The sequence below is a fragment of the Colias philodice genome, chromosome 8 (genome assembly GCF_061535455.1).
Source record: "Colias philodice isolate Cphi_HAF_F1 chromosome 8, ilColPhil1 Martin Lab GWU primary, whole genome shotgun sequence".
Classification (NCBI taxonomy): Eukaryota; Metazoa; Arthropoda; class Insecta; order Lepidoptera; family Pieridae; genus Colias; species Colias philodice.
In genome coordinates this window covers 9,797,233-9,821,658 of record NC_143093.1, presented here as the reverse complement: position 1 = coordinate 9,821,658, position 24,426 = coordinate 9,797,233, and the positions used below count along the sequence as shown (strand labels likewise).

The 24,426-nt window shown below is 33.2% G+C and overlaps 1 protein-coding gene across 1 annotated transcript in view; it reads right to left on the bottom strand.

Annotated features, from left to right (window-relative positions):
- Nucleotides 1-23,257, bottom strand: part of LOC149486769 (uncharacterized) — a 40,024-nt gene extending 16,767 nt beyond the window's left edge. The window contains exon 1 of the mRNA XM_089698517.1: nt 23,137-23,257. The gene's annotated coding sequence lies outside the window, so the exon portion shown is untranslated. The remainder of the gene's footprint in view (nt 1-23,136) is intronic.
- Between the last annotated feature and the right edge of the window lie 1,169 nt (nt 23,258-24,426).

Here is a 24,426-nt window from a genome sequence, read left to right as displayed (position 1 = left end):
ACCTTCTAAGAAATGTAATTCTTGAAATTATTTCGTATTTTTTTTAAATATAATACTACTCCAATGAGCTCCTGTTCCATATTATGTCCGCCATACTTCCACTAAGTTCACCATGATTTTTTATTTCTTTGCACTTTGTTGCTTTTTGCTAAAAATGGAATCATGCGATAAAACCAGTAGAGCTTTGATAACATACATTTTTGACTGAATAAAGGTACTTACGAAGGAGTGGATTCACATTGTGAACAATCAGTGGGTTTATTTTCCTTCTGGATTCCGGATTTCTGAACAGATTATTTATGCTATAAATGAAAAAATCTTACACATTCGTTATGTACTTAAAACAGGGGTACATATCAAACATCGTCTATAATACAATTATCATCAAATTTAAAATAAAACCAACTTACTTCATTTATTTGTTCCAATTGTAAGCATTCTTTTTCCTCCAACCTTTATGTTTCTTCTTCTTATTTTCTTTATTGTCCCCGTTTGTCTCATTTTGTCTTATCGTGTTGTCACCCTTTTTTACGATTGCGCGAGCGACACAAGTTCCCCGTGTGACGGCCGTAGCGGGAATGACTCGTGCAGCGATCGGGGTAGGAAGGTGCAGGGCGGCTCTCGATATATTGGCTGGTCGCGCGCTAATTTCAAGTATTTCTTGTTTATTTCAAAACCATCGCATATTTCAAAATTCTAACACGGTAGACGTATAGGTTGTATATTTTATAGTTAATATCCAAAAAGTCGTAACTTTACGTTTGTTATTTTGAAGATGCCAGAGATTAAAAAAAAATAACAATGATAACTTTGTATTTTTTTTCTATCGAGAAAATATCATGGAATCATGTTTCTAAAACGGTAGACGTATTGTGTTACTATTGAACTTTCTTGTCAAGAATTTTCATCACGACAACTTTAATAATATAAAAATTACGAAGGTTTGAAAAGGGCCGTAAATGTTAGAAAAATTAATTCATCACCTTAACATTCGGTTTCATTTTTGAAGTGTAACTTCTTTAGGCGCGTTGAGAGTAAAATTTCAAGGTTGCGTCTTGGATTACCATCGCCTCGTCCGACGATTTTGGAATCTTTGAATCTTGCCAAAGAAGTTTCACCTCTGACACGTGCGCTCGGCACATACGCTCTTTTTTCACGCGCAAAGTAAGTTAGAAACGTCTTAAACAAAACTAAGTATTAAACAACTAAGAAAATATTTTAGATTATTTTATATTTTGGATTAGATTTGTATCTGTTTCGGGTAACATTATTTTATTGACGCCTACATATATTCCTGGTAAAGTTTCCATGAAACGCCCTACGCCGTAAAAAAAGATCTTTGTCTTTTTCCTTCCCGTTGTGAATGTACTTATACCTCATTACATTTGAATTTCATGAATCTATTACTACCATGAATATATTTTAATCAAATAGTAAACAAACGTCATTGTAAGATGTAAATTGTATTAGCTTCGTTAACATTCTTGATAGACCAGCGATTTTTTGGAATGTTAATATTTATTTAATTGGCGTCGTAATTGTGACGTCTATTAAAGAAAAATATAAAGCTTTTTAATACACAAATATCTGTATGATTTTATTTCTTGTAATATAAGTTTGCGTTGTTTAATCTAAAATTAATTTGTCGTTATCTCTCATTATAATCCCTTATTGCTAGAATCAGTTTAAACTTCTTCAATAACTCATCGGGTTTTGGTAAGCTCATTTATTTAAATAAATCTCTTACTCTTATTGCAGAAGATACCTGGTCTAGCAAAAAATATAGCCTCACACAGAAATTCTTATCTTTTCCCTTTAGTTTGGTTCACTGCCATAAATGGCTCACTATCCTGTCAGGGAAGTCACCCGCGAAGATAATGGGCTACATTGTGCAATTCATCTAATACCACATAATTCATGCTCATTCTCTATTCGTATAGTATCTGTGGTTTATATCTGGGAAAACAAGATTTCATGCTATGGGTCATTTGACGTTAAATCTTCTTCTTCTTACTATATAAAAATAAGTCGGGGTTTCCTTCCTGACGCTATAACTCCAGAACGCACGAACCGATTTCCACGGTTTTGCATTCGTTGGAAAGGTCTCGGGCTCCGTGAGGTTTATAGCAAAGAAAAGGTGGTGGCGAAACGGAGTTAGCCCGGTTTGCTAATTAGCTAATAAATAAGTTAAAATAGATTTATTTGCTATGCCATTAAACGAATTTTAATACATTCATTATTTAAGAAATACTAGAATACTGACTGAATCTTCTTGCATGGTTAATTTTATTCTGAAGTCACTGCTCAAACATTTAATAAGAGTCTCTCGTGAATCACTTTTGAATCGCCATAACATTTACAACCGGTTTGGAAAGCTACAGAGAAGAACTGACAAGAAACTCTGTAGTTGCTTTTTCAATTAGTACGTTTATAACAAAGAGTATTCAAAATTTAATTAAGATTACTTCAGTTTAATACGTCATATTCATGTTGGTAAAACCCGAATAGTTATTAACAGTCCACTATGATTGATTGGTAAGCTACATCTGTAAGAGCGTATACGCACTATGCGGGTAGCCGCATTGCGGGTAGCCGTCCGGCTGACCGCAAGCACAATTATGTACGTAATATTCATTTCTATGCGCACTGTGCGGTCTGCGGTAGCCGCATCGCAGTGCGCATAGAAATGAATATTACGTACATAATTGTGCTTGCGGTCAGCCGGACGGCTACCCGCAATGCGGCTACCCGCATAGTGCGTATACGCTCTAACACGTCAGTTATTTCCTGCCGAACCCAATATTAAACCAGCAGAACCGAATTGTGACCAACCGTTACATTTAAGTTTGTTTTAACTACCGGAGGGTAGAAGGTATATTTGCAATTGGAGGCGGATCATCCGGTGTTTAAGCGCTTGCAAATGTGACCGTTTAAATGTTAACAGCTTTGCAACACTCATTAACATTTAATGAGTCGTCGTTCTGTTTTTATCTTACGCATTCAGGGCTTTAAATGCATAGCATATTTTCCTATAAGGGCCATTCTAATATCTACCGCCAGTAGATAGTAATATCTACGGAGTCTTTTATGTTTATAAATTTTTTTTTATAAACATAAAAGACTTTATGCCCCTTTTTTATAACTTCATACAATAAAGATGAATAAAGTGAAAGCTGTCACAAATTAATCCATACTAATATTATAAATGCGAAAGTTACTCTGTCTGTCTGTCTGTTACTCAATCACGCCTTAACTACTGAACCAATTTACATGAAATTTGGTATAGAGATATTTTGATACCCGAGAAAGGACATAGGCTACTTTTTACCCTGGGACGTAGGATAGGTTTTATCCCGGAAAACCCACGGGAACGGGAACTATGCGGGTTTTTCTTTGACTGCGTGGGTGAAGCCGCGGGCGGAAAGCTAGTAAGAAATATAATTAACCATAGTTTGGGAGGACGTTACACCAATTGCTTCCGTTAAAAAGTATCCTTTCATCGCCCGAATCGAGTTAAGGTTCAAACATCTATTAATTAAATTAAAAATTTAATGGAAAGCAGAATACACATCACATTATATCTAGTTAATTTATATCCATCCAAATTTATTCTTATCAACATTAATCACGTAAATATAATCAAATCCTTTGTGATCCCTAACCAAACGAACATCATTTACTCCACAATTTATCGCACAATTAAAATCATATCCAAAGTACATGATTAATTTTCATGTTTTAAACAATGTTAGCTGTATTGTAAAGTTTCCGATCCGTGGACGTAAACATGCGTTGATTTATCCGCTCATCTCACGTCAAATCTCCGCGAATAGAGCACAATGGATGTGCAAACGGGCCAAATATAGCTTACGGATTTGCTCCAACTAATTTAGCAAACAATTAATCTTCTGTTTTATTTAACTCTTGTGTGAAGCCAATTTATTTCCAATTTTATGGGAAGCTTTTTGAAGGGTAATGTTGCAAAGGGTCTCAGGAATTGTACACTCAAATGTTTGATCTTTGGTATAAAAACCATTGGGGAAATTGGCCACTTGAAGTCAAGACGTGAAAAATATAATTGAAATACTTTTTTAATTCTACTAATATTGTAAAAGGTCTTTCTGGTCTCCAACCAAATAAAACTCAAGCTTGTTCTAACATCATGAATGTAATTTAAATAAGATACGATATGAATCAGCAAATTGAAAACACACATGATTTTGTTCTTTCCTAGTCTTCGAATTCAATAAATATTTACATGATTCGAACTAAAAGTAATAAAAAATCTTTATGAAAGCCAACTTTCGCTTATGATCCATTAGCCGTTACTTCTCTTGCCTTTAGAACCTTTCTAACAATATTGGCGCCATTTTGAGAATGGCATGTATCCAACTTCACATACTTTCAGTGTTTCAGTTCTTTTCAGATTGCGCGAGCCATTTTCCTATTCAGAACTAACTAGGTCGGGATATGACGTCATTTGGTTATCCGTTAGATGTTCACAAAAATGGCGCGAAATTACTCCTTTTATTTTCGTAAGCATCTGTTACGTTATATGAATGATATTTATTTATGAGCCTTTCTAATATGGTTTTGTACTTCCTTCATGCTTTATTTATTAGTGCGCTCTTATATTTGCGTTGTATACGTCAAAGAAATTGCATAATTAGAATGTTTATAACCTAATTGTTGTTCTCGACTCTAGAGTTTCATTTCATTTGTAAATGGTAAATGAAAACATGTAAATTAACAATTATGAAACGTTTAAATGCAATTTAGTAGTTGACTAATTCGTGTTTTTACATTTAAGTAAATTGGAAAAACTTTCAATTCAATTTTAAATTGTGGTGAAACTATGTCAAGCGTCAGTCGAATTTTCCAGAAATTTCATTCACAGTTCATAATGCAAGTGAAATAGTAAAAGTTTGGAAGTTCCACTATTAGTCACGCTAAACCGTGGGTGAATGCACCGTTTAGTAGTTTGATCTAGTTTAAACTTTAAAACTTAAACTCGGGTCATAAAATGTTTTCAGGACAATACCGTATAAAATATATCACTTTAGTATGCATTTGTTTGTATAATCCTCGTGGAAGAACATAGATAAACGTATTCGCGTCTCTGAATAAATGTGATAATTTCAGTTAAACCCCTGTTTTATTTGTTTTCTTTTGGTACGAGTTTAAGCTTAGTATTTTCGTTACTTCTTAAAAAAACAAGCCGAAGTTACAAATGTTGGATGAAAAATTTGAATTTTAAATTATAATGATCACTTCGTTAAACTGCGAATTAATTCATGTTTTTACAATCTTTTCATAGCGTATTAGATATTGTAAAACAATTCTATAAACTTTCCAATAAGTATTATATTGTAAAACTCTTTTAAATAAATTATGTTTCAACGTGAGAATTAGCTAGTCCATTGCCTGAAAAGCACCCTAAAAAACCAAAGGAATGTACTTTCCCCAAATAAAACAAAAAAAGACGTGTGGCACTCGGGGACTGCCGCGGTAAAGCTATTGCATGCTATGCCTTCAAGCCACACCTCCGCGCCCGTCGGAGTGGGGAGCGTGAGGTTTTTCGTTACTAAATTTCTGGATTCGGTCCCCGCGCTCAAGGCCCGCGATAGAAGCTATGCAATAGCTTAACAAAAACAATACTTTCCTGCATGTTATTTAAATCTTCTAAGACCTAAGTAATAAACCATAGGTACTTGTTTGTTAAAATTCTGTAAACTTCCCAAGCCGCAGCTTCGAATGACTCACAAATCCCACAGCAATACATCATAGCAATTAGCAATGTTTACGTTATACATATATTTTTGATATCTCACTCATTCCGGTTTTTAATAAATACGCTATGTTTACACAAGGAATAGCTGTTATACGACGAATTGTTGAAAGTTGAAACTATTTCGACTGTGTCTATCCATCAAGATGTTTAAAGTGTAATATATTTTTATAATGTGTGTATAATATATTATAACATGGAGTGTTGAAACGATTTGGTTGGCTGAGTGAGAAACAATTGACGCATCCAATATCGTAAATCGTAATGCATGCTATGTGCTAGTATCTAGGGAGCCGATGCTATGTTTTTGTCGGAATTTTCATTGTTATAACTTATCACACGAATGCGTATAAAATATAAATATGGATATGTATTTTACACGTGTCTCTTCCAATCAATTTAATGCGGGGTAAATTTTTTCGTTTTATGTGAAACTTCTGAAAGCATTGTTTTTATATTAAAAATTTTCTCTACGACGACCGCATCGTTGAAGTTGTAATAAGAAGTGTATATTAATAAATATTTAATGTAACTAAGAAACATACACTAAGATGCGGCAATGTATTTTATTTAACGATCTAATATCTCAAATTCAAAACAAAACTTTTCCATTCTTTTCTGTTTTGTTCTGCTACCTGTAGCCTTTCTTGAAATTCTAAACAATCTATACTAATATTATAATTTATAAAGCTGAAGAGTTTATTTGTTTGTTTGAACGTGCTAATCTCAAGAACTACAGGTACGATTTGAAAAATTCTTTCGGTGTTGGATTGGTTATGGTGGTTGGTTATCAAGGAAGCGGGAGCAGGAGCGGAGCCATGCGGGTGAAACTGCGGAGCGCAGCTAGTACAATGTAGCTAGGTACTACATTTACAATTTACAAAGACGCACGTACGTCAAGCCCTATTGAGCTCAGGATAACAACTCGCACTTAAAATGCTTCTCCATTGCAAATAATGTTATTATACAACATTTGTATTGCATAATAATCCTTGAATTGCCAATATTATGCCGGGTCCAGACTGGTGAAACGTAACATGCAATGTAACATTCTGCCTTTCATTGCATGTTCGCTGCTGGTGTGGACGCATAGCGCGCTCATAACGCGCATTCACTACGAACCTCCCGTAGTCGTGTTCCTTGCCCCTTTGTGTTCGTCGAAAAACCGACAAATTTCGGATCGCTCCGCGCGCGGCTTGTAATGCTCGTAGCATGCGCGCACAGACATGTATCAAGACATGCGCGTGTAATGCACAATTCGCGCGCGCAAGACGTCCAAACTATGAGAAATTGTTACAAAGTGTGTTACCTTTCATGATACATTGCAGCAATGTGGACGGTGTATTCTTTCATTGCATGTTACATTGCATGTTACGTTTCACCAGTCTGGACCCGGCATAAGGATTATAACAAGCCTTTACATCAATAAAATTAGGCATAAACGTCATGAGGGATCTTAAACTCGTAACAATAAATTATATTATTGGAAAATCGGTTCAGTAATGAGAATCGTAGGGTTTTCTTGTATTATGTTTTAGAATAGTTTTATACCTACATTTATTTTAAACGCGATCTATTCATTGTACCTACTTATTACCTACTTACTAAATATCTCAACGTCTGAACACTAAACCGAGTGTGATCACGGTCAAACTGAGATGTTACCTCTACCTAAATAAAAAAAAAAGTGTGTGCGTGTAACCTTTACGCGCGATTGAAGTAAAACTTCTTTGGCGTTGACGACATATATCACTGAAATGATTAAATATTAACTTAAATAAATAAATAAATATTATATTATAATTTAATTATATTTATTATTCATGTGCTTTACAAAGATTATTTAAATGTTATATTAATATTATTCATTCGAAACAGGTAATTGAATGTCATAATAATTTCTTACGTACGAAATTATAGGTTTGTGGTAACTATAATGTGAAACATAAATTTTACTCTCTAAATTTGCTACTTTTCTTGAAAATACAGCATCTATCGTTGTACCGAAACGCGTTGTTGAATGAAGTCGAGAAGTATTCATAGATAAATCAAATTTTTCTTCTAAAAAATCAATTAACGGCTGAGATTCCTGAGAGCGAAAATTAACATTAAAATCTCCAGTTAGGGCGCTTGTGCACTACAAGGAATTTTACTGTCCGGCATTCCGATTTTTTACGGTCCGGTGTGGCATGAAAAAACCGATGAATTGCTTGTGCACCTGTCCGTCTTTACTCGGATCAGTGCGGTACAGTTCAAGGAAGTTTGGCGGTATAATGCTATAGTGCTATCATAAATGATTGTTTTCGCATTTTACAAGAAACGAGTAAAAATATAGAAGGTGAAATATTATATTACTTCGTTATAATAAAAAGTAAAGTTCCGTAAGAGATTTCAAATGCGTGTTTCACTTATTTATTTTAATCGGTGACGAGGAGCTAAATCTATTCCCACTTGAACTTTAACTTACCAACACTTACTTAGATTATAATTATAGGTCAATGCTTGGTCAATGTATATAAAATAACAATACCGACTTCTCAAATCTCATTGCCAGCTAAAAGAAAGTAAAACAAGAGCTTGCTTTCAATTGGCATATGCAATAAAAAGAGTAAAATCCAAGCAAGTGGGCACTCGAAAACAATTATACCTACAGCGACTCGTAAACTCAAAAAACCATCCGGAATAGGGAAAAGTAAAATGTCGGACAGTAAAATTACGTAGGTGCACAAGCTAGTATTTAGATTAATGGCGTGCCATACCGGACCGTAAAAAATCGGAATGCCGGACCGTAAAATTCCTTGTAGTGGACAAACGCCCTTAGAATCATCGGTAATTCATGATAATTACTATTTAAAAGTCGAGAACCTTCAATTGTGAAGTGAAGTAATTGCTGATGAATAAATTTTATGATATTTGTCAGGCTAGTATTTGTAGAAATATAAATAACAACGATAATCACAGGTTGGTCATTCGTATTAACACATCGAACCAAGGCGATGTCACCAATTTGTGAAACCTCATCGGAAATTTGTGATAATATCGTTTGTGAAATATTTTGAATTGGTGTTACATTGTTCAGTGTATCTGTAGATGAATGATATACAGCTACTCCACCAGCAGTTGAGTTGGGTCGTTTGTATTGGGTAACGCAATAAAAATTTTCAATAAGAATTTGTTCGTCATTTTTCATCCAAGTCTCGGAAAATAATAGCAATGTGGACCTTTTTAATACTTTATCATTCAGATCAGAAACATGAGCACGTAAACTTTGGCAGTTGAAGGAAAATAGTGTAATGTTACTCTCATTTACAAGGTTATATAATTCTTCCTGTTGTGTTATTAGGCGAGAATTTGAAAGTCTTTCAAATTCACACTGTAAATCAACTATTCCCCCTGGACGCTTTCTTCCATGATAAAATTTGTTGTCATCGGTGTTTGAGACAATGAACAATCCATTTATATCAGTTACTCGTGATAATGCTACATATAACAGCTGCTGACTGTGACTTTTATTGTATTCATAAACGATTTGATCAAAAGTACCACCTTGAGACTTATGTATTGTAAGCGCACAAGCAGATACTAATGGAAAGTGATTTCTCTTTGCAAATATTGTCTTATTTCTATTCATTGGTACAGATGACGATCTTCGTAAAATTGGGACTGCTGTTCTACTAATGTTTAGAGTTTGAATATGATGGGCAGCTTTTTTCCTAATTTTCTCTCCTATCTTACCAGGAAACTCAAGCCATAAGCGTATGATGTTATCACTGTCATCACGTTCAATATACACTAACTTTCCAACACAATCAACAACAACACAAGTTGGCTAAGCCATCAGATACATCAATATTGGTTGTAATAATGTAAAATTTGTTAAGAACTAATATGATTTCATAAGGCGATCCTCCTGTATCAATAACTGACATTTTATGAAATTGTTGGCGTACATATAGACCGGGAGATACTGACACAAAATTTCGAGTCATTTGTAACAGGATGGCGGTTCTACAGGGTTCTTAGTACGCAATGACAAAAAGAAAAACGATGGTGTGAACGCTGGTACCGGCGGCTTAGTCGCGTGGGCGTTAGTCGAACTCGTCGGAAAAATAGCGAAAGTCAAACGATTTGTAACACAAAAATTTTAGAATTTACCGATAGCCCATAAAAAAGAAGTAGGCGGTAGTGTCATGCCATACTTTTCCGGTGTGACTTACAGCCCGCCATACCGACGCGAATATGTTGATTTAAATAAAACAATTATTCAACCATTTGTATCAGGCTAACTTTTGCACAGGTAACCATCGTCGTGCAGCCATTGACGAAAATCGCCATGCCATACTTTTCGGACGATTCCAAATGGTCGCCATACCGCCGGAAATCTGCAAAAAATTTTTATTTCGCCAAACTTTTTGTACCAGTATTGCATTTGGATTTTTGGAGAGTATTTGATAAAATGTGACCATTATTATATTTGCCATACTTCTAGTAGGGGGAAAAAGTGCTGTCATACTTGAAAAATTAATTTAGTATTAATTTATATAAGTGAAGATTTCCAACACCTAGATCTTTGAAATTTTGTATTTATATTCGTTGATCCTCAAACTTACAGGAAAAATAAGTGCCATACTGTTACAAATCGTTTGACTTTCGCTATTTTCCGACGAGTTCGACTAACGCCCACGCGACTAAGCCGCCGGTACCAGCGTTCACACCATCATTTTTCTTTTTGTCATTGCGTACTAACAACCCTGTAGAACCGCCATCCTGTTATAAATGACTCGAAATTTTGTGTCAGTATCTCCCGGTCTAATATGCTTCTTGTTCAACTGAATGACAACCTATAATAACATAACAACTAATGACATATCTGTTGCTATGGATACTACTTTGTCTTCAGCAATATTTAAAATAGATTGATTATAATCCGCAACATGTTTATTTTTATTTTTAATTTACTTATTTTAAAAGTAATAAATAAACAAGTATATTTAGAGATTTTCAAAAAATTTTGCAATTTAAAATAATGTTTTTAAAACTGTTGAATTTTTCATTCACTTTGCTATTCACAATTGATCCGTTTGAAAATTTGAAAATAAATAATCCTAATTGATTATGATATTTGCCAATAGCTGGCGTATAAGTCAAGAAGCGTGTAGTATATGACATATATCTGAGTTACTCCCTAGTCGCGCCTAAAGAAGTTTTACTTCAATAAATAAAGAGAAGCTGGAGGTAGTTCACATACAGTCGGGTACAATCAAAAACAAAAGAGAGCGGTGTAATATAATAATAATGTCCTAACCAAGCTAACCACCAACTGAATTCCGCAATGAAGTAAATACTTTTAAAACCAAAATGTCTCTTACCTATTTGTATACATATTACTTTATGGTATTTATCCATAGATTACTAAATAGTTACTACGTTTATCTATCGAGTTTGTCCGCTATAAAGCACAAACGTTGGCACTGCAGAACGGCGTGAGTCAACAAACAATTGATTGACGGTAAACTGATATAAATAGATTAGTTGGAGATCCCGTATGAGTTGATGGGGAATTAGATTTATGGGATTTCTTTAAAAATATATATCTGCATGCTGTGAATTAAATTATTATTAATAAATAATCATAGTTAAATATACGACACTAAGTACGTAACTTAAATGTTTACACGCCCTCCCACACTACATTTTTTTGGCGAGCTTGTTTCACTTGTCTTTATTGTTATTGGAATTTGAATGGTAATAAAAATATAAATTATAACGGATTATTTAAATCTGTTTAACATAGTATAGTTTGATCTGGTCTTCTTTGATTAAAACAATTATTCAAACATAAAGTAAGCAAATGAACAGCTGCCTCCCGGACTACGTATAAAACGGTATCGGTTTCCACAAGTCGGTTTGTGTGTAATTTCAATCAGTCATCGCAATTTGTTTCATCGACAACTCGACAGCAAACTCACATTTTGTTTATGAATTTTATGAATTTTCGCGGCGATTGATTAAAAAATAATCACCTTTGTTCGTATCTTCATTGAAAAACATTTAATACTGAGAAACACGTTATTGTAATTAAAATATACGTTTTTATAATGAAAAATGTGAACGGTACCTACTGATTAAAGTAAAATGAAGTTCACTTTAATATTTAAACAAAAACGTAGGTTAATACTTGGGAGCTTATTAACAGCGGTAATTAAAAATATACCATTGTATTTCTGGAAAGTTCCGTTGTTATATTATATTCTGTAACAATACACGAGCTTAAAGCGTTGGAAGCTTCCTTTAAAAATGTTAAATATGTTAAAATTTTTAAAAACTTTAACTGCACTAATCGTTTAATTTCGTATTTTATTTTGAGTTTTACGGAATCAATATACCATTTCCAACACGAAACAGCTGATCACACAACAAAAGTGCTGAGGAAAAACAAACTTTACGAATTAACAAATAATGTCCTGTTTCATTTGCAGCTAAATGATTTGAAATACCCGCTGTGTACTTAACCTTGTCGAGTATGAAGAGTAGTGGACGTTATTTCGACCGTTGCTAGATGAAAACATGGTAAATGTTGTTAGGACTTACAGCCATTGCGTCAAGACCGAAGTCTCGAGAGACACTAGCTACTGAACAATTAAATTCTGAATTAAACAGTATTATATTATAACATTTTACACTATCATAAACCAGGAAACGAAATATCACATGTGAATAACGGTAGGAAATAATAGTGTAAAAGTACCTATAAGTTTTTGGAGAAAAGTTGCTATGTGCTAATCGGTAATCCAGACTTAAATCTTATATATATAAAAATGAATCGCAAAATGTGTTGGTAAGCGCATAACTCGAGAACGGCTGAACCGATTTCGATAATTCTTTTAAGGTGAAACTTTTATTACATCGTCTCAAACTTTTTGGTCTGTGTAGCGCATGTCGCGTGTATCGCGGCTGCCGAGTAGGTATACCTACTCGGCACGCGACATGCGCTACACAAAGCAGTGTTCGGAACCGTTCGAACAGTTTCACTTTTACCGTGGTTTCATAAAACCACACAACATTTTTTTTTATTATACTCCTTGAAGTACGAGGATGGTTTTTATGTAGAGAAAACGTAGATATGTACCACGGGCGAAGCCGGGGCGGACCGCTAGTATGATATAAAACGAATTTCATATATGTTTTTACATCCAATTAGCTGTTTCGCGTTAATGATAACAAACCTACCCTCACAAACTTCCACATTTGTAATTAGTAGCACAGAAACAAAACGCCAGAACCAAACAGAGGTAAAAACGCCAAAAAAAACATCACGTGATTAATGGATGGCCCCTTATGTCGTAAGTAATTGAGTATCTACATAACATACTATGTGTCAATTCATAATCCATACTATCCATACTAATATTATAAATGCGAAAGTAACTCTGTCTGTCTGTCTGTTACTCAATCACGCCTAAACTACTGAACCAATTTGCATGAAATTTGGTATGGAAATATTTTGATAACCGAGAAAGGACATAGGCTACCTTTTATTGCGAAATATGTACCACGGGCGAAGCCGGGGCGGACTTCTAGTATGTTCCTATAGAAGCTTACAAGTACATATATCAAGTCTACGAGTAGTAAGGTTGGTGATATCAAACACAAAACGATTCATAGTAAATAATTTGTCATGATGATTGATTAATATGATGAAACGGTTTGTAAGGGGGGTATTGGATTCGTTTAGTCCAATTACAAAGTTTAATGTGGTTTAAAGAATTTAGATCCGAGCAATATTACGTTAGAACCTACGTAGTTCGTTTTTGTATATGATTATTATCATCATTTAAATGGGAAGAAAAGCTTTTATAAAATTTATTTATATTCAAGGTTTCATTCATTAAATTATATGTACCTACACGCATACCTACACATTCTATTAGAGCCCACGTAATCCTCCCAATTTGTTACAACAACTTTGAATCAATCTTCGCCCTACTTACTACCTACGGCCTACCCCCAAAGAAATATCAATCACTTACTCATCCAATCTATTCCATAAGACCATAAATAAGGAAAAATATTCATACGGTTTGTAATAACCTTTAGAAAAAAAGTAATAAGAAATTTTAACAAAAGGTTGTTAAGAATATACAGTCCAATCATGTCAAATTTTATCCTCATTTCATTCCGTCATAGAAGAATATTTCCCACAATATTTGGTTGTGTTTGTGTTTTAAACACTAGAAAAGCTAAGCTTTTGATGTAATCTAAAAATAGGTAACTATACCCTCACTAAATATTCCTATTTTGGAATTATATCGTCAAAACTAATAGAATTATGCTTGAAATAAATATGAGATTCGCCTCATTTATTCGGTGGACAAAGCTAGTCGTCCGCTAAACGGATGAATAAAATAAATTAGTCGTCCGATTACCGGATGAATAAAATAATTTAATCGTCCGATAACATCTATTTATCTATATAGTTAGGTTATCGGGGTTTCTTTAGAGAACTGCCGCACGTATTATAGGTTTTTTGTGGGGGGAGGAGGGGGGAGGAGGGCACACGTTGGTATTTGATTTTTTTTTTGCGCGTCGACGGAGCCCCGCTTCGCGGGGCTCCTATTTCTGTGTAGTTTTTTTTTTAAGAAACCTAACCTAACCTAACCTAACCTAAACCTAACCTAACGAATTAAGGGCGAATATCTCGGCCATTTTTGATTTTAGAGAAAAGTTGTTCCTATAAAACACGCTTATATTAGCGTAATCTTTACGATAAAACAATAATAAATAGGTGTTATAATGACACCAACTCCATCAAAAATTTTCTAAGTCCTGCGCCCCCTTTGCTTTAGTCCAACCCAACTAGCTTTAGTGTTAAAAGGTTATCTATTAATCCGAATAATCGGACGATTAAATTATTTTATTCATCCGGTAATCGGACGATTAAATTATTTTATTCATCCGGTAATCGGACGACTAATTTATTTTATTCATCCGTTTAGCGGACGACTAGACACTTCGTTATTCGGTTGACATTTACAGAAATAAAGTTGACCCTAGCTTCAAATAAACATATTATATGAAAAGTTAAAAGTCGTAATAACTAATAACAGATAACTGTTGTATTATGGTCGAATACATTACTTACGTTATATAACTTATATTGATGTTTATTAATTTTTAGGTAGTTACTTCTAAATAAAGAATTCGAACACCGATTAGCATGAGTTGATGTGCAAATATCAAGGCAAGATACAGATTACGTATAATTTCTTAATTATGTATTAAATACATTTCAGTAGTAAAGAAATAAACCGACGTATACAACACTCACGTGCATTCAATACATCAGTGAAGGTAAACCTAAATAGTGATAATAAATATTAACAGCGGATATCTATAAACATTTGGTAACAATAAAACAACGGGGGCTCTGCCAAAATAACTGTTTTGATTGGAATTGCGATTGTAATTAAATAATTAATGTTTCTTGTGATTAATTGTTTGGAAACGTATAAATAGTTTATATACTGGTTGAATAAATAGAGACCGGTTTTAACTTGCTTGTTTTTGTGTGAAGATCTAAAATTAGAAAAGTGCAGAATAAAGCAAATAAGGTGGTGGCGAGAAAAAACTGTGTGCACAATGTTAGTGTTGCATGTACCTATGTTGTTCGTGTTGATATTTAACGTTAAAATAAGACCACTAAAATGAAAAATATGAATTACCGATTAACCAAATTTATGGGTTCAAAGTGTTCAAACACTTTCATAGTTTACACATACTTTCGCATCAATGGTAAAAATATATAATACCAATAAGATTATTTTAAAATAAGATGTGAAGTCGAATAAGAATTCTGAAATTCCCTCTATAATTTATTTCCAACATACATTCCTACACAAAACATATTTCTTTTAATCTGTATATGCCAGTAAAAATTGCAAAGAAAAAATTGATAATCTATCATATCGGGTAATAATTAATGCAAAGAAAAAATTGATAATCTATCATATCGGGTAATAATTAATAACAATACAGATTAAATATACTCTATCACAGATAATAAACTATGCAATATTTTATTTATTAAGATGCTTCGCTGGGTTCCGGAAACTTGCCAAGCAAATTATTCGCTTCCGATAACATCGGCTGAACCTATTTTAGTCTATATTTCCAGCAAGATTATTAATATTTATATTTTGGTATCTTTAATGAACTGTTAAATTAGCTTCTAGGCTATTTTTGCAACGATTCATTAATTTTTATTCAAATCTTATTTGCGAATGACGAAAAAATATTTTCAAATAAGTAAGTACCTATAGATACTAATCTGTAGTTTCATTATTAACTTAGTAGGTAATAATAATATATAATTATTTTATTTCGTTCTACCCACACTGTAATTTAAATTTATAAATTGTCCGATTGTAGTCGATCGCCATCTATAAAATGATAAATTACAATCCTTTCGGAAAAAGATTTTAAAAATAATTTCAAAAGGTGTCACAAATTGTGAATATTTTTAATTTTCTGTTTAAAAAAATATATTTCAACCGTTTCAGATTTTGTTATACAAATACCTACCACGAGCATACACATTAAAACCGCAGAACTATCTCGATATAGTATGATTAAAACCAAACAGCAATCGAATCAAAGTCTAATGAAGGCCAATCACAAGAACATAACTGTATTAGAAGATTAATCATCTCAAACCGTTTAGCAGTTTAGCAAGGGATACATTATCACAATTCAATGCTTGGCTTATTTACGTATGTATTAATATATCTACGTATCAGGGGTGATAAGAGATCTACTCACTGTGCAATAGATACATTGTCATTGATTAATCTGTATACAAATTGTTACTGAAGGTCTCTGAATAATATATACATAGATATATAGAGAATTTAGTTAATTCAATATGGTGGTTTTTGTTTGGTAAACATTTCCCTTTTGTATCCTTTTTGGGTTAAGTTGTTGAGTAAAATTAAAAATGTTCATTGAATCAATACCTTTATCTTAGTATTCATAAAATCAATATCAAGCTTTCAGGCAAAACGAGCTTACTGCAACAGCATATAAAAGACAAAAATAATGAATATTACAAAGCTCTGGTCCGGAAAGGAAAGTAAGAAAAAAGTTAAGTGAAGTCCCATGTCCCCCAGTGGTGTAAGGGGCAGCCGGCAGATGCATTATACATCTGTTTCACTGCTCGATTTTCTTTAGGGACAAGAAGGGGACAAGTATCAGCCTTCTGTGTCCTGCCAGACCGAGACATTTTTTTTCTCCAACGGGAATCGAACCCAGGACCCCTCGGTGATACGCTCACGCATCAACCATTTTACCAAGGAGGCGGTCAAAAAGTCCCTTAGTAACTCAGTCTAAAATGTAAGTTATATTTTAGACTCAGATTTATGTCTTTATGCCTGTCCAATTCTTCAATAAAACGATTCCAATGTGGATACAGACTTAAACAATATAACATGAATGTAACGAACTAAAAACAACACATTATTACAGTGTATCAATCAGACACGTCGAGTGTGTAAGCCGAACTTGTATCACTCGAGTTATTCATTTACATACACTTGAAAACGTCAGTCTGTCTGTGGCGAGCTACTGACTGCATTAGCTGAACGATTTATTGCTGTGACTCAGGCTGATAACGTTCGTTTGTTATGATAGCGTGTTTTGGATTAATATTTTTGTAGAACACCACAACACATATGTAAGATATTATTGTACCTATACAAAATTATAACAATAACTTTATTAAAAACAATTCATAAATCTTAATTAGTTAATTAAAGTAAAAGAAAATGGTACAAATGAATTAAGTCTTTTTATTCTTATGTGGTTATGGTGAAGCCAAAAGCTCGTTAAGCTCATTAATGATGTGCGTATGTTTAATTTAAATTTGCTATTTAATTATCATTTTGCGATCAAAGAAAATGTATAAGAAGAGTCTTTATAAGAGCTTTAGTAACCAAGTCCCACAATATAAAACATAAGTCACAACGAAATATTATTGTTTCATATTACTAAAAGCACAATTTATTCTCAGTCAATGTTTAGTTTTTTAAACTCATATTAGTCTCGATTTTTTCCAACATTTATCATTTTATATACCTAACAATTACTACATATAAAACCTAACTATTACGAAGAAAAACCTATAACCCCCTTTTAGAATAAAACTTCAATATTTACACTCAACTGTTTTAAAAAATATGATAAGAGCTAGCAAACAAAAAGCAGGTCGACTAGAAAAACAAGTTAACAGTGTTTTACGATTGTTTCGTCAATAAACACGCCCCATAAGGCAAGCTAGAATAAACAATGAATAGATAATCATGTCTGATGTCATAACGTTTGCCCTTCGACCTTTTTTGATGAGCCCTTTTTTGAATCTTTCATGTCTTAAAAATACGATAGATTCGAATGCTGTTATGTAACGTTCGTTAAAAGAAAACTGTGCTATGGCGTATGTTTTTAATTAGTATTCATTGCAATTATTAAGACATTATTACAGACAATCAATTATAATAAACTACAATGGAATTTTGAAGTATTACGAATTTACGAATTTGCTGAAGTATGGTTCGCTATTTGACGTCTATAGTTCACAGGAAGAAAAACTACAAAAAATTGTATTCACATTTTTATTCTACAGTTAAATGCTATGAAATGCATCGATTTGTAATACATATAAGTTTTCTTCGTCTTCGAATTTCCTGTCATATCAGTAAACTAATTAGATTGTACCTCATTTTAAAATAAGTTTTTAAATATTGTACCTACTGATAAAATTCAAAGAATATTTCTGCAATTTCCTCATACGAAGGTTACACACAATCTAAAATAAATATCTTTGAATGTGAATAATCCCAAGTTGTTTATAATTGAAATGTGCTAAATATAACGGATATTGTTTTATCCGTCGTTCAAGTATTTTCTTTGTTTTTGTAATTGTGCAGTTTTGCTATGCTAATACTACCTACCTAATATACAAAATTGAGTTGAATAATATACTATACTTAAATGGGGTGAATTTCAAATTATAAATGTATTCAATATAGTAAGTAAGATATTGAACTATCATAATTATAGATATTCAATTAATATTTTAAAAAGTCATTTGTGTGATAAAAATAGGATCGAATAAAATTATAAATACCAATTCGATTTAAATACGCATTTTACAGCAAATATAATTTGCAATTTCTTCCAGTCGAGAGAATATTTGACTTCGTCCCTTCTTATACTTTAGGAAATTCCCTGTCAGTCTTAAATTATTTTTTCTGATTCACTGCTTTATGAAAAACGACATCTTATAATATAACATGGTGCCCTGGTGCGTCTTTCCCTTGATAGCTATGGGATTTCATAAAATAACCAAAGCTCTGAAAGCTATCTTTTTAATTATGTTCAATTTAGGGCTGATTTTTCAATCCTTGGTTAATACTTATTCGTCGAATAACGTATTAAACTACCATTTCAAAAATGTATTCTTTGCCCGTCTTTGATAGTTTACGGGTGACATTTTAATATTATCGTGTAATACTTTATTGGGCGGATAAGTTTTATCCATGGATTGAAAAATCATCAATTAGTTTATGTTCTGGATTTGTATTGTTTAGTTAATCTGTCAGTTAAAATTAATAATTTATGAAAAACTTGTAAAAATATTGAACAAGCTGTCTACAAATTAATACGCTGTCAGTGATTTTACCTGCAGGTGGTAATATTGGCATTTAGTATTGAAAAACATTATAAAAATTATACAAAACGTATGCATGGTACATATTGCACGTGGTATGACGTAATTATGTTTGTTTCACCTTGTGGTGGAAATAGTGTACAAATCAATTCGATTGAGAAGTTTCCAGAAGCAGCACTATTATCTGCTAGTAACCACTCCAATTTATTGAATGTATTTTTCCTTATCTTTCTATGTTAAATAACGTGGGTTTAGCCTGTTATGCTAATGAAATATGTATAAAGTCTATGCCACTCCGGTCTTTGTCTATGTTATAGTGAAACAATTAAAATGAAGCAAAAATTGACGATCTTGAGATTATTTCCTAAAAACGAATTCCTTTAGTCCTAAAAAGAAGTTCCATTCATTTTTGTGTCTTTTAAAATTTTCTCGTTTGTTACTATGCAATGATTTAATATCTGTGTTCGAAGTAAAATATAAATATCGATACCTATTCATATTGTTAACCAATTCATAAAAAGTACCGATTTAAAATAAAATAAAACGTCATTTTCTAGTATCCAACCCTCATTTACAAATAACTAATTCGCACGTTGATATCAAACAAACGAAGTATACAGGTCAAGTATAGGCTAATTGTTACGAAGGCTTTTAGGCCGTGTTTGTTACCTATTGATTAACGTACCACACGCTAATTGCAAGCCACACTATCACAATATTGCTCAATAATTAATACTACACATAGACACCTATAGACAAGGTATATAATATCACTAGCCGCGCCCGCGGTTTCACCCGAGTGGCTCCGCTCCTGTTGGTCTTAGCGTGATGATGTATATATGCCTATAAGCCTTCCTCGCTAAATGGGCTTTCTAACACCGAAATAATTTTTCAAACCGGACCAGTAGTTCCTGAGACTAGCGCGTTCAAACAAACTCTTCAGCTTTATAATGTTAATATAATATTAAAGCACAGACTAATAATAATATACTACGTATACAAATTAAAGTATAGATTGCTAATGAACACTATGATTTTGACTCAGTGATTGATATAATATCAGTGTATAATGTATAATATTATGTATCATTTTCTTGGATAATTATTGCTAACAAGCCAATTAACTATGTATAACAATTAGTGTATGTTTTGGATTAATTACATGATTAATGAACACTAGATACGGTTCAATTAGAGATGTGTGATTATCAAATTACTGAAACTTTTCAGTAAGAACTTTGCAGATAAAATTAAAAGAATCCATATAATACACTTGTTTCTGTTAATCAGAATAAAACGATCACTCTATAAGACCCATATTTAATTAAATTTTCTCACTACATAAACCTAATGTTATTCCTTCCAAGCGATGAAGCACATCCACAATTAAGTGCTTCATATAAACTGTATGTCGTAATACAACAGGCGACGCGGCCGGCGTCTGCTTTGCCTTCTTACATGATAAAAATAAAACGCTATATCGTATAGAAGAAAAAAATAATTTGGAAAATCCAAAAGTGCACGCCTCATAATTTTTTTTTAATAAATATTTATTAATTATTATTTTTGTTTATTTAATAACAATTAAACCACATCGAATCAGACCCTGAAAAATGAAAGGGTTCTATTCCTGAGCATACTCAAGCGTAAGAGAAAAAAAAAAGACTCGATTAGTAAAGTATTTCGGTCGCTATCGTGTTAACAAGAAAAAGGATCCGCACATACAGACACACGGACGTCCAAGACAGAACTTTTTTAAACTGTTTTTTAACTAGTTTAAATAACAAAAATGACATCAAAAATATCATGAACGTTAAAAATAGTGTTTTTTCTTAATATGTGTGTGTATGTATTATCTTACAAGTGCAATGTATGATACATAAAGACATTTTAAGTTTGAAAAATCAGATGTTTTGCGCGAAGTGACAGTAGTACCCACCTCAACGCTTCGCTTATGAGGCGTGCAATTAGGTCGTCCATTGTTCTTGATAAACAATTAAAATACTAAACTGATATTTTGTAAGTTATGTTTTATTTAGACCAACTTCTACACGATATTATTTTCTTTTTTGTAAATGAACTTGAGACATATGGGTGTTTTATAATTTTGTTTCAATCTATACTAATATTATAAAACTGAAGAGGTTTTTTGTTTGAACGCGCTAATCGCTAGAACTACTGATCCGATTTGAAAAATTATTTCGGTGTCGGATAGCCCAGTTATCGAGGAAGGCTTATAGGCTTATCATCACGCTAAGACCAACAGAAGCGAAGCCACGCGGGTGGAACCGCGGAGCGCAGCTAGTGAAGAATAAAGGTAGATATAATAATGAAAATTAGCGTGGTGAAGGAAAATGCCCGGGTCAGCTAAGCTGTTGTATATATTTCAATTAAATAACAATAAAGCCCGGTTTATCTTGGATTTAAGCTGTTTTGTTATGATAATATAATTTAATTTATTCAACTAAACTCCTCCTTATACCAGGCTACATCAAATTAATTGAACCAAGTCATAGAACTTTGTTAAAATAAAGAAATATTCAATTGTTTTCATTGTTTTGTGCTTACAGTTTTCGTTCGTAAAATTGTTAGAATGTACAGTAATAAAACAGTACTTCAATAATTCAATTTGCAAATACTTTAAAGCCGAAATTTATGTATAAAATCATTCGCCTTCAAAAACATTATTTATATAAAGCTTTCCTTGTAGCATTCATGGTAAAAAAGCTTTAGAAAGAAATGATTTTAAGATAAGACTTCTACGCCGTAGCCGCCTTCGTAACCCATCTACGACGTAGCTCGTAAAACCTTCTACGATTCTACAATTTGAGGAATTTTTAAGGCCAATAATTTTTTATTTTATTTTATAGAATAAGATAAAAAATTTACAGCTTTATGCAAATGTTTTGCTCCTTTTGCAGTTAAAAAGTTTTCCTCATTTATCTTTTCTTCGTGTAAACACAATAATATTATCATAAAATGTTATTTTGCTTTAATTTATCCGCCCAACAACTGAAATAATTGTAGCAAAAACCGAAGAAAAGAAAATTCGCCGCAAATCATATTTATTATAACCCTTTTAACTTAAAAATATTATTAATTTAATATTAAATAGGTTACCCACACGTCAAACCAGAATATCGCGATGTAGGTACGTACTACAGCTAGACAAAGTGCTCAGTACTGCGTGTTTCGTTATCTATCGACCTTACAGCCTGTAACTTACAGGCTGTAAGGACAAGATCTAGGGCGAATTGTGTGACGCAATTTCAATTCTTTACTTATTCGAGAAATATAGAATATTTATTTTGGAAATATTTCGCAAAGTGAACTTATGAAGGCGTAGACGCCGACGCCGAGCGACGGCGAAATACGCAGATTTATTTAATTAGAAAAAAAAATACAGTATAGCAATTTTAAGATTCCGCGTAAACCAACAAAGATGCAAGCAATTACACAATATCAAACACGCTTCTTTGTTCCACCGTAAAACGTACGGCGCACTTTAAATTCATAGATTTACAAACAATAAACCGAGAATAGCGGTAAACGGCAAAAAATCTCGCAGCAAACCCAAACATTTCGCCGCAACATCTAAACAAAGATCTAAATATAAGGTTATAATCACCTGTAGACGTTCGTTCAGTGCGGCGTGTGCCGAGGCAGCATGACGTTACCACTAGCGTCACTAAATCACTCGCGGTGTACAGACGTCCGATTCGTGCGAAGTCTGCGCTAGGACTGGCCGCCGCGCCCCGGCCGCCGGCGCGGCGGTCGATACGCGCCCCCCGCCCAACAGGTCCATGCGTGCGCCGGTTGTAAACCGCTTTGTGATGTGTAAACATTGCATTGCTGCAATTGCATCTTGAAACCCGAGCTCTTGATGGTACATGATAGATGGATGAAGCCATTTGATGGGGAACAAGGGATCCCTTAATAGCGAGTGGCTATAATGATGATTTTGAACAAAGAAATGGCTTACACGGTACTTATTTGATTTGATGAGATTTGATTGATTTTTGTCAGTTAGGTCGTTGATCCTAATCAATCATCGTCGATCAGTTTTCGAAGGCCAATCTGTTATTCATATTGCTATTAAATTTAAAACATCGAATTGTTATGTTGATTATCACCTTTTGTTATGGTAATTAAAACAAATGGAGTACCTACATTCCTACATATCCTATCGGGGAGTCATAAATTCAAAAGACCTTTTTACAGGTGCGTGACGTCACCTTTAAATGTAGCTTTTATCCTCACCTCAAACATTCTACCTGTATTTTTAATTAAGGTTTCAAATACTTTTCACATAATAAGGTAAAAATTTATAGGTTGACTTATTATTTTTTGCATTGTTCCAGATATCAAATGAAAGTTACATTTTGCTGGGCTTTATATTATTATCTAGTGTATTCAATAAATATTAACAAGCAAAAAGCTTCTCTGCCAAAGTTCAGCAGTTGTAAAATGCTTTTTAATAAGCTTTTCAAATTAAATTAGTTACTACTAGGCCACTTCAAATTCTTATGATCATGAAATTTGTTATTTATCGATAATATGGTAGAATGTAGTTGTACCTACATTTACCTAGGTACTAGATGAAAAGTGTATTTTCTTTTTTAAAGAAAGAACTTTATTTAGCCTTGTGTTGTTCAAAGGAAAAAAATAAGTTAAAACCTACATTTTTTCCTGGAAGGGGTGACTCGATAAAGTAAAGTGACGTTACTGTGAGGAAAAAGTAAGAATGATTTTATTGACAGGGGAAGGAATACGCCACTCACCCTTACAGTATTGAAGGCATTTTTACAAGTCAATATCTTGTATGATAATGTTTGTGCGACCCTCACTACCATAAAACATAACAATAAAAAACGAAGCTTCTATATTATGTAGGTATTTTATTATTATGGTATAACAG